This window comes from Hydractinia symbiolongicarpus, chromosome 9 (genome assembly GCF_029227915.1).
Source record: "Hydractinia symbiolongicarpus strain clone_291-10 chromosome 9, HSymV2.1, whole genome shotgun sequence".
Taxonomy (NCBI): domain Eukaryota; kingdom Metazoa; phylum Cnidaria; class Hydrozoa; order Anthoathecata; family Hydractiniidae; genus Hydractinia; species Hydractinia symbiolongicarpus.
This window is the reverse complement of record NC_079883.1, coordinates 8,450,640-8,459,915: the sequence shown is the minus strand read 5'-3', so window position 1 is coordinate 8,459,915 and position 9,276 is coordinate 8,450,640. Positions and strand designations below refer to the sequence as shown.

The 9,276-nt window shown below is 40.7% G+C and overlaps 6 non-coding genes across 6 annotated transcripts; 5 read left to right on the top strand and 1 right to left on the bottom strand.

The window, feature by feature from the left end:
• The first annotated feature begins 2,691 nt into the window (after positions 1–2,691).
• Trnar-acg (transfer RNA arginine (anticodon ACG)) lies at positions 2,692–2,764 on the top strand. The gene has a single exon. It is a non-coding gene; the product is annotated as a tRNA-Arg (tRNA).
• A 322-nt stretch (positions 2,765–3,086) lies between these two features.
• LOC130660760 (U2 spliceosomal RNA) lies at positions 3,087–3,278 on the top strand. The gene has a single exon (XR_008987958.1). It is a non-coding gene; the product is annotated as a U2 spliceosomal RNA (small nuclear RNA).
• A 185-nt stretch (positions 3,279–3,463) lies between these two features.
• On the top strand, positions 3,464–3,628 carry LOC130659706 (U1 spliceosomal RNA). Its single transcript, XR_008986911.1, has one exon. It is a non-coding gene; the product is annotated as a U1 spliceosomal RNA (small nuclear RNA).
• Positions 3,629–3,956: 328 nt separating this feature from the next.
• On the bottom strand, positions 3,957–4,075 carry LOC130660533 (5S ribosomal RNA). Its single transcript, XR_008987730.1, has one exon. It is a non-coding gene; the product is annotated as a 5S ribosomal RNA (ribosomal RNA).
• Positions 4,076–8,543: 4,468 nt separating this feature from the next.
• On the top strand, positions 8,544–8,616 carry Trnar-acg (transfer RNA arginine (anticodon ACG)). The gene has a single exon. It is a non-coding gene; the product is annotated as a tRNA-Arg (tRNA).
• Positions 8,617–8,938: 322 nt separating this feature from the next.
• LOC130660759 (U2 spliceosomal RNA) lies at positions 8,939–9,130 on the top strand. The gene has a single exon (XR_008987957.1). It is a non-coding gene; the product is annotated as a U2 spliceosomal RNA (small nuclear RNA).
• The last annotated feature ends 146 nt before the right edge of the window (positions 9,131–9,276 follow it).

The window sequence follows — 9,276 nt, the reverse complement described above, 5'->3', positions numbered from 1 at the left end:
CAACATCCATAGCGGTAACGGTCTTGCGTTTAGCGTGCTCTGTGTAGGTTACAGCATCACGAATAACATTCTCTAAGAAAACCTTCAGTACACCTCTGGTTTCCTCATAGATAAGGCCAGAGATACGTTTGACACCACCTCGTCGAGCAAGACGCCGAATAGCAGGTTTTGTGATTCCCTGAATGTTATCACGAAGAATTTTTCGGTGACGTTTAGCACCTCCTTTTCCCAATCCTTTACCTCCTTTTCCGCGTCCAGACATATTGATATAGTTGCGTACAGAACGAGTACAAAAACAACGTTTGAGTTAACAGAATTCAGACAGCTTTAAAAAGAGGCCATAAAATTACCTACTGCTCGTGGAAACACCCTAATTAACCAATAGAGTTGCGTCATTACAAAATGTTCCGAACATTTTGTACATTTTTTTAAGTAAAACTGTAGTTTTTTTAAAAATTCGTGGTCTTAATGTTTCAGTAAGGCAATAAATTTGGCATCGTTGGAATTCGCCAAACCTTCTGCTACTTACTAAAAAAAAAAAAAGTCAAAAGCTTTTGTGTATCAGAAGATACAGCCGTTTTCCCGTAGCCAAAAAACACAGATTTTATAAAAATGTTAAAGTAATGAGCGTAATGTCATTATGCAGCCAATCAGAAATTACTTTCTTAGCACCAATCAAATGGTTTGTTTTGAACCTTAGCTGTCAATCAATATGAGAAATAAAACTTTGGCGCGATAGTGCATTTTAGACCGTCTTGTGTATCCGTACTACATCGACTTCTTAAAATATGGCTCGTACAAAGCAAACTGCACGTAAATCTACTGGAGGAAAGGCTCCACGAAAACAACTCGCCACTAAAGCTGCGAGGAAAAGCGCACCAGCTACTGGAGGAGTGAAAAAACCACATCGTTACAGACCTGGTACAGTTGCTCTCAGAGAAATCAGAAGATACCAGAAGTCAACCGAGCTCTTGATCCGCAAGTTGCCTTTCCAGCGTCTTGTGCGAGAAATTGCTCAGGACTTCAAAACAGATCTGCGATTCCAGAGCACAGCCGTTATGGCTCTGCAAGAGGCTTCTGAAGCGTACCTTGTTGGCTTGTTCGAGGATACTAACTTGTGTGCCATTCACGCAAAACGAGTTACAATCATGCCTAAAGACATCCAGTTGGCAAGAAGAATTCGTGGGGAACGTGCCTAAGCATCTTACCAAACAAAAAACGGCTATTTTTATAGCCACACATCCATAAAAAATATTACGGCTAGCTTTTTATATCAAACTTTGTCCTGCTTTCTGTTTAAATTTTATGCTACATAAAAATTTTATGCTACATAAAGTTTGACAATGTTAAAAATATGAAGGGCAAGAAAAGTAAAAGCAAGAAAATAAGAAATTTAAAAACGAAAATACTTAAACTTAGGGAATCTAATCTTAAATTTACTCTTTTTTAACTGTTTAAGTGACTTAAACAAGTTTAACTTTGTACCAAGATAATGTTTTTTTGTAAATGTGTGGCTATAAAAATAGCCGTTTGTTAATGTAATAGCCAGATACACACAAATTATTTTTTTGCGGTCTTCTTTGCTGCCTTTTTGGGAGTCTTTTTGACCTTCTTTGCTGCAGGTTTTTTAGCAACAGGCTTCTTTGTGGGTTTCTTAGCTGCTGGTTTCTTAGCCGAGGCTTTCTTTGTGGCAGGCTTCTTTGCTGCTTTCTTTGGCGTGCTCTTCTTTGCTGGCTTCTTTTTTGGTGTACTTTTCTTTGCAGTAGGCTTCTTTGCCGTTGGCTTTTTTGCTGCGGCCTTTTTCTTAGGTTTTTCTTTTTTTACCTGACCTAGCTTGAATGATCCAGAAGCACCAGTGCCTTTAGTTTGAATCAAATCGCCTGATGTTACTCCTCGTTTAAGAGCCATTTTCAGATGATGATCTGAGTTTTCAGCAACTTTGTAATTTGCATGAATATATTTTGTAATAGCTTGGCGAGATGAACCACCGCGTTCCTTTAGGGTAGCGATAGCAGCCTTGATCATGTCCACATATTTAGGGTGATCAGCTGTCTTCTTTGCAGCAGGTTTCTTCTTGGGTGCGATTTTCTTTGGAGAAGCTGCTTCACTCATTTTTAATGTTTTCTTACAACAATCCAACGATAAACGATGCTTGTTATCACAGTAGAAGTATACTAAACATTACCGTGTAAATGAGATATAATTTAAGACGGTGCGAAGTATGCGGACGTAAAAGTACCACTCCCGGGAATTGATTTGGCGCGAAAACAGAAATGTGTGTTTCTGTACATCGTATAATGTCCGTTTTGGGTGCCGCGACTATGCGAAAGCATGTTAATTTTTATTTGTAGTACGACGCAATAGTCTGCAAGAGAAGCTGCTGGAGTTTGAGGTCTTCAGCATTACATCTAGTCTGTTAATTTGGGCTTCTTCCGCGCTCGTGTTAGGATTTTCATAAAGCGTTCTTTGGTTTGCGTTGCGTATGTCGGCCTACATCATCGACACGGCCTGTTTCCGGCTATTAGGAGCAATTCATATATTGGGCACTGCGTTTCGACTTTTTTATTAGACCACAGTAAAAAAATTCACTCACAGAAGTCCCTTTCTTTCATGGCTACAAACACGAAGAATTCTGTCGTAAGTAAAACGAATGCGCAAGCCAAAATGACGATGGGGCGAAGTCATAAGCATGGCCCTGTGGCCCAATGGATAAGGCATCTGACTACGAATCAGGGGATTCCAGGTTCGACTCCTGGCAGGGTCGCACTGTCGCATTTCGGCTGCATGGTCTACTGTGTAACGCGCGCGCACGTTCTGGCGTAATGCGTTGATAAACGGAATGTACGCAGACATATTGGAAAGTAATATCACGCACTTAGTATCGTCGCCTTTGTTAGCATTCATGTAAGTTACCATCCACTCGCTACAGTCGCTCTCCATCCTACGGCTAAATCAACAGCCGTGATTTTTACTATGTCGCCGTCCATCCGTACGCGGTGACAGTTGTAAGCTTTACAGTAACGTGACATGCTCCACAAGCAGTTACGGTGTGTGGACGATGCCTATCATGGCAACGCTTGTTCTTTATCGCTTCTCGGCCTAATGGCTAAGATCAAGTGTAGTATCTGTTCTTATCAGTTTAATATCTGGTAGGCCATTCTCTGAATGGTCAGTATATTAATCTGATTTTTGGCCTTGGGTCATGGAGGTGGATTCATTCACGCCGTGACCACGGGTTGCCTTGGTGTTGCACTATTACCGATGGCGGCCCACATAAGCAATAAAAGAATAATAGCAGTCCTCTTTCCGACGGCACTCTGCATAGTCTACGGCGGGAACAAAACGCGTACACTGGGGGAGAATACAGCCTATGCCCCGCGACACGGCAGTTTATAACACACTCAAGCCACAAGCATTAACAAACTTTGAAGGGTACCCTCATGCTACGGTGCAGTTCCAACTCATACTTACCTGACGGGGAAGTAAAGACTGATCAATGAGGGTTTTCTTCCAGAGTGAGGCTCTTGCATTGCACTACGCTTGGGCTGACCTCTGCGATTACTGCAAACGTCAGTAACTCGACCGTACAATTTCTGGTAGTGGGGGCCTGCGTCCGCGCTCGCCCCCTCCTTAAGTCAAAATGAATGAGCTTAGAAAAGTTGCGCGGCCAAATGTCGGTGGTGACTTAAACGCTAAGGTAAAACCTCGCTTGGCTGTTACGAAACGTGATTGCGATATAAGTCCTCGGAAGGCGGCGGAATTTTATTTTATTTGCCATTCCGTCAGGGTTATTGGATGATCGGCAATAGATCGAGTTTGTATGCATTTGAAAGCTCTTTTTTCTCGTACTATCACCTGAAAATGTCGTAGGAAAATGTCATAGGAAACACTTTCAACAACCGCCACGTTCCTTAATTGTTATAACAAGAAATATATCACAGCAAATGAAAATGAAAAGCCTACGACACCGGGAGTTCCCAGGCGGTCCCCCATCCAAGTACTATCCCGGCCCGACGATGCTTAACTTCCGTGATCAGACGAGAACGGGTGTGTTCATCGTGGTATGGCCGTAGACATTAGTAGGTGCAAATACGTGCAATTTATTTTGACGTTGTGATCAAATTTTTTTATTTAATTTCTTTGAGTTACTTAGGACAAGGCGTATGCATGGATTATCTATTAGACTTTAAGGTTATAGTTTTGTGAAAAAAACAATGTTTTTTTAAAGATGTGTGGCTATAAAAATAGCCGTTGTTTTCTGAGTGTAGCGGTTTACTTCTTCTGTCCTTTGTCGTTCTTCTTTGGGAGTAAGACAGCTTGAATGTTTGGCAAAACACCACCAGCTGCAATGGTTACACCGCTCAAAAGTTTGTTTAATTCTTCATCATTACGAACAGCCAATTGTAAATGTCTTGGAATAATCCTAGCTTTTTTGTTGTCTCTTGCTGCGTTACCAGCCAACTCCAATATCTCAGCAGATAAATATTCCAAGACGGCTGCTAAGTAAACTGGTGCTCCAGATCCAATTCGGTTAGCATAGTGCCCTCTACGAAGGAATCTATGCACTCTACCGACTGGAAATTGAAGTCCAGCTCTTGAGGATCTTGTCTTGGCTTTAGCCTTAGCTTTTCCACCTTTTCCACGTCCAGACATAACTGCGATTTGATTTGTAAGTTAATACAAAAACGTACGAATATTTAACGTAAGTGTTAACGAAATAAACTTTACTCGTTTTTTCATCATAAAAATAGGATCGAAATCATGTTTTTTTAACCAATCATAATTAAGTATTAAACAAAAGATTTTTTTTTTAACCAATTAAATTGCGTATCGGCGTTTTCGGATCGAATTCGATCCGATTTTTTTACTTATAAACAAAAAGTTTTGACTTGCAGTTTAATGCTTATTTACAAGTTAAGTAGCAAAAATTTTTAACCATGTCTGACGCAGCAGCTAAAGGAGGAAAACAGGCACCTAAAGTAGCCAAGAAAGGTGAAAAAAGAGCCGGCAAAAAAGGAGGAAAGATTGGTGGAACTGGTGAAAAGAAACGCAAGAGAAAGAGAAAGGAAAGTTATGCTATTTACATCTACAATGTTTTGAAACAAGTTCACCCAGATGTCGGAGTTTCAAGCAAAGCTATGAGCATCATGAACTCATTTGTCAACGACATCTTTGAGCGCATTGCTTCCGAAGCTTCGCGTTTGGCTCTTCAAAACAAAAAGTCGACCATCTCTTCTCGTGAAATTCAAACCGCAGTACGTCTTCTCTTGCCTGGAGAACTTGCAAAACACGCAGTCAGTGAAGGAACAAAAGCCGTCACAAAATACACAAGCAGCAAGTAAACCAACGTCTACCAAACACAAACGGTCTTTTTTAAGACCACACATCTTTAAAAAAACATTTACTTGGCGTCACTACAAGTTAACCGAAGTTAATAAAACTTCTAAATAATGTGCTTAAGAACACTAGCCTACATTTAAAATACTTCCCCATGTGTGTGTGGATTAGCTTCACTTTTCATACGTATTATTAGCTGTACTTGCAGAAAAGACAAGTACATTGATCCATGTTATTGCTTACATTTAACTTAACCCAGCTTTTCACGGAAACACTCCCAGGCAAATTAACCCTACAAAGTATTTCTAAATTTTTTTTGTGTCATATATGACATAGTATCGTATAGCAATAAATGTAACTGTGACAAGACTTTACACATTGTGTAATTTGGAAGCGTGCACAAAGTAATGTTTTAAAAGATTTGTGGCTATAAAAATAGCCGTTTTTGTTGAGCAATGACAACGCTTAACCTCCGAATCCGTAAAGAGTTCTTCCTTGACGTTTTAAGGCATAAACAACATCCATAGCGGTAACGGTCTTGCGTTTAGCGTGCTCTGTGTAGGTTACAGCATCACGAATAACATTCTCTAAGAAAACCTTCAGTACACCTCTGGTTTCCTCATAGATAAGGCCAGAGATACGTTTGACACCACCTCGTCGAGCAAGACGCCGAATAGCAGGTTTTGTGATTCCCTGAATGTTATCACGAAGAATTTTTCGGTGACGTTTAGCACCTCCTTTTCCCAATCCTTTACCTCCTTTTCCGCGTCCAGACATATTGATATAGTTGCGTACAGAACGAGTACAAAAACAACGTTTGAGTTAACAGAATTCAGACAGCTTTAAAAAGAGGCCATAAAATTACCTACTGCTCGTGGAAACACCCTAATTAACCAATAGAGTTGCGTCATTACAAAATGTTCCGAACATTTTGTACATTTTTTTAAGTAAAACTGTAGTTTTTTTAAAAATTCGTGGTCTTAATGTTTCAGTAAGGCAATAAATTTGGCATCGTTGGAATTCGCCAAACCTTCTGCTACTTACTAAAAAAAAAAAAAGTCAAAAGCTTTTGTGTATCAGAAGATACAGCCGTTTTCCCGTAGCCAAAAAACACAGATTTTATAAAAATGTTAAAGTAATGAGCGTAATGTCATTATGCAGCCAATCAGAAATTACTTTCTTAGCACCAATCAAATGGTTTGTTTTGAACCTTAGCTGTCAATCAATATGAGAAATAAAACTTTGGCGCGATAGTGCATTTTAGACCGTCTTGTGTATCCGTACTACATCGACTTCTTAAAATATGGCTCGTACAAAGCAAACTGCACGTAAATCTACTGGAGGAAAGGCTCCACGAAAACAACTCGCCACTAAAGCTGCGAGGAAAAGCGCACCAGCTACTGGAGGAGTGAAAAAACCACATCGTTACAGACCTGGTACAGTTGCTCTCAGAGAAATCAGAAGATACCAGAAGTCAACCGAGCTCTTGATCCGCAAGTTGCCTTTCCAGCGTCTTGTGCGAGAAATTGCTCAGGACTTCAAAACAGATCTGCGATTCCAGAGCACAGCCGTTATGGCTCTGCAAGAGGCTTCTGAAGCGTACCTTGTTGGCTTGTTCGAGGATACTAACTTGTGTGCCATTCACGCAAAACGAGTTACAATCATGCCTAAAGACATCCAGTTGGCAAGAAGAATTCGTGGGGAACGTGCCTAAGCATCTTACCAAACAAAAAACGGCTATTTTTATAGCCACACATCCATAAAAAATATTACGGCTAGCTTTTTATATCAAACTTTGTCCTGCTTTCTGTTTAAATTTTATGCTACATAAAAATTTTATGCTACATAAAGTTTGACAATGTTAAAAATATGAAGGGCAAGAAAAGTAAAAGCAAGAAAATAAGAAATTTAAAAACGAAAATACTTAAACTTAGGGAATCTAATCTTAAATTTACTCTTTTTTAACTGTTTAAGTGACTTAAACAAGTTTAACTTTGTACCAAGATAATGTTTTTTTGTAAATGTGTGGCTATAAAAATAGCCGTTTGTTAATGTAATAGCCAGATACACACAAATTATTTTTTTGCGGTCTTCTTTGCTGCCTTTTTGGGAGTCTTTTTGACCTTCTTTGCTGCAGGTTTTTTAGCAACAGGCTTCTTTGTGGGTTTCTTAGCTGCTGGTTTCTTAGCCGAGGCTTTCTTTGTGGCAGGCTTCTTTGCTGCTTTCTTTGGCGTGCTCTTCTTTGCTGGCTTCTTTTTTGGTGTACTTTTCTTTGCAGTAGGCTTCTTTGCCGTTGGCTTTTTTGCTGCGGCCTTTTTCTTAGGTTTTTCTTTTTTTACCTGACCTAGCTTGAATGATCCAGAAGCACCAGTGCCTTTAGTTTGAATCAAATCGCCTGATGTTACTCCTCGTTTAAGAGCCATTTTCAGATGATGATCTGAGTTTTCAGCAACTTTGTAATTTGCATGAATATATTTTGTAATAGCTTGGCGAGATGAACCACCGCGTTCCTTTAGGGTAGCGATAGCAGCCTTGATCATGTCCACATATTTAGGGTGATCAGCTGTCTTCTTTGCAGCAGGTTTCTTCTTGGGTGCGATTTTCTTTGGAGAAGCTGCTTCACTCATTTTTAATGTTTTCTTACAACAATCCAACGATAAACGATGCTTGTTATCACAGTAGAAGTATACTAAACATTACCGTGTAAATGAGATATAATTTAAGACGGTGCGAAGTATGCGGACGTAAAAGTACCACTCCCGGGAATTGATTTGGCGCGAAAACAGAAATGTGTGTTTCTGTACATCGTATAATGTCCGTTTTGGGTGCCGCGACTATGCGAAAGCATGTTAATTTTTATTTGTAGTACGACGCAATAGTCTGCAAGAGAAGCTGCTGGAGTTTGAGGTCTTCAGCATTACATCTAGTCTGTTAATTTGGGCTTCTTCCGCGCTCGTGTTAGGATTTTCATAAAGCGTTCTTTGGTTTGCGTTGCGTATGTCGGCCTACATCATCGACACGGCCTGTTTCCGGCTATTAGGAGCAATTCATATATTGGGCACTGCGTTTCGACTTTTTTATTAGACCACAGTAAAAAAATTCACTCACAGAAGTCCCTTTCTTTCATGGCTACAAACACGAAGAATTCTGTCGTAAGTAAAACGAATGCGCAAGCCAAAATGACGATGGGGCGAAGTCATAAGCATGGCCCTGTGGCCCAATGGATAAGGCATCTGACTACGAATCAGGGGATTCCAGGTTCGACTCCTGGCAGGGTCGCACTGTCGCATTTCGGCTGCATGGTCTACTGTGTAACGCGCGCGCACGTTCTGGCGTAATGCGTTGATAAACGGAATGTACGCAGACATATTGGAAAGTAATATCACGCACTTAGTATCGTCGCCTTTGTTAGCATTCATGTAAGTTACCATCCACTCGCTACAGTCGCTCTCCATCCTACGGCTAAATCAACAGCCGTGATTTTTACTATGTCGCCGTCCATCCGTACGCGGTGACAGTTGTAAGCTTTACAGTAACGTGACATGCTCCACAAGCAGTTACGGTGTGTGGACGATGCCTATCATGGCAACGCTTGTTCTTTATCGCTTCTCGGCCTAATGGCTAAGATCAAGTGTAGTATCTGTTCTTATCAGTTTAATATCTGGTAGGCCATTCTCTGAATGGTCAGTATATTAATCTGATTTTTGGCCTTGGGTCATGGAGGTGGATTCATTCACGCCGTGACCACGGGTTGCCTTGGTGTTGCACTATTACCGATGGCGGCCCACATAAGCAATAAAAGAATAATAGCAGTCCTCTTTCCGACGGCACTCTGCATAGTCTACGGCGGGAACAAAACGCGTACACTGGGGGAGAATACAGCCTATGCCCCGCGACACGGCAGTTTATAACACACTCAAGCCACAAGCATTAACAAAC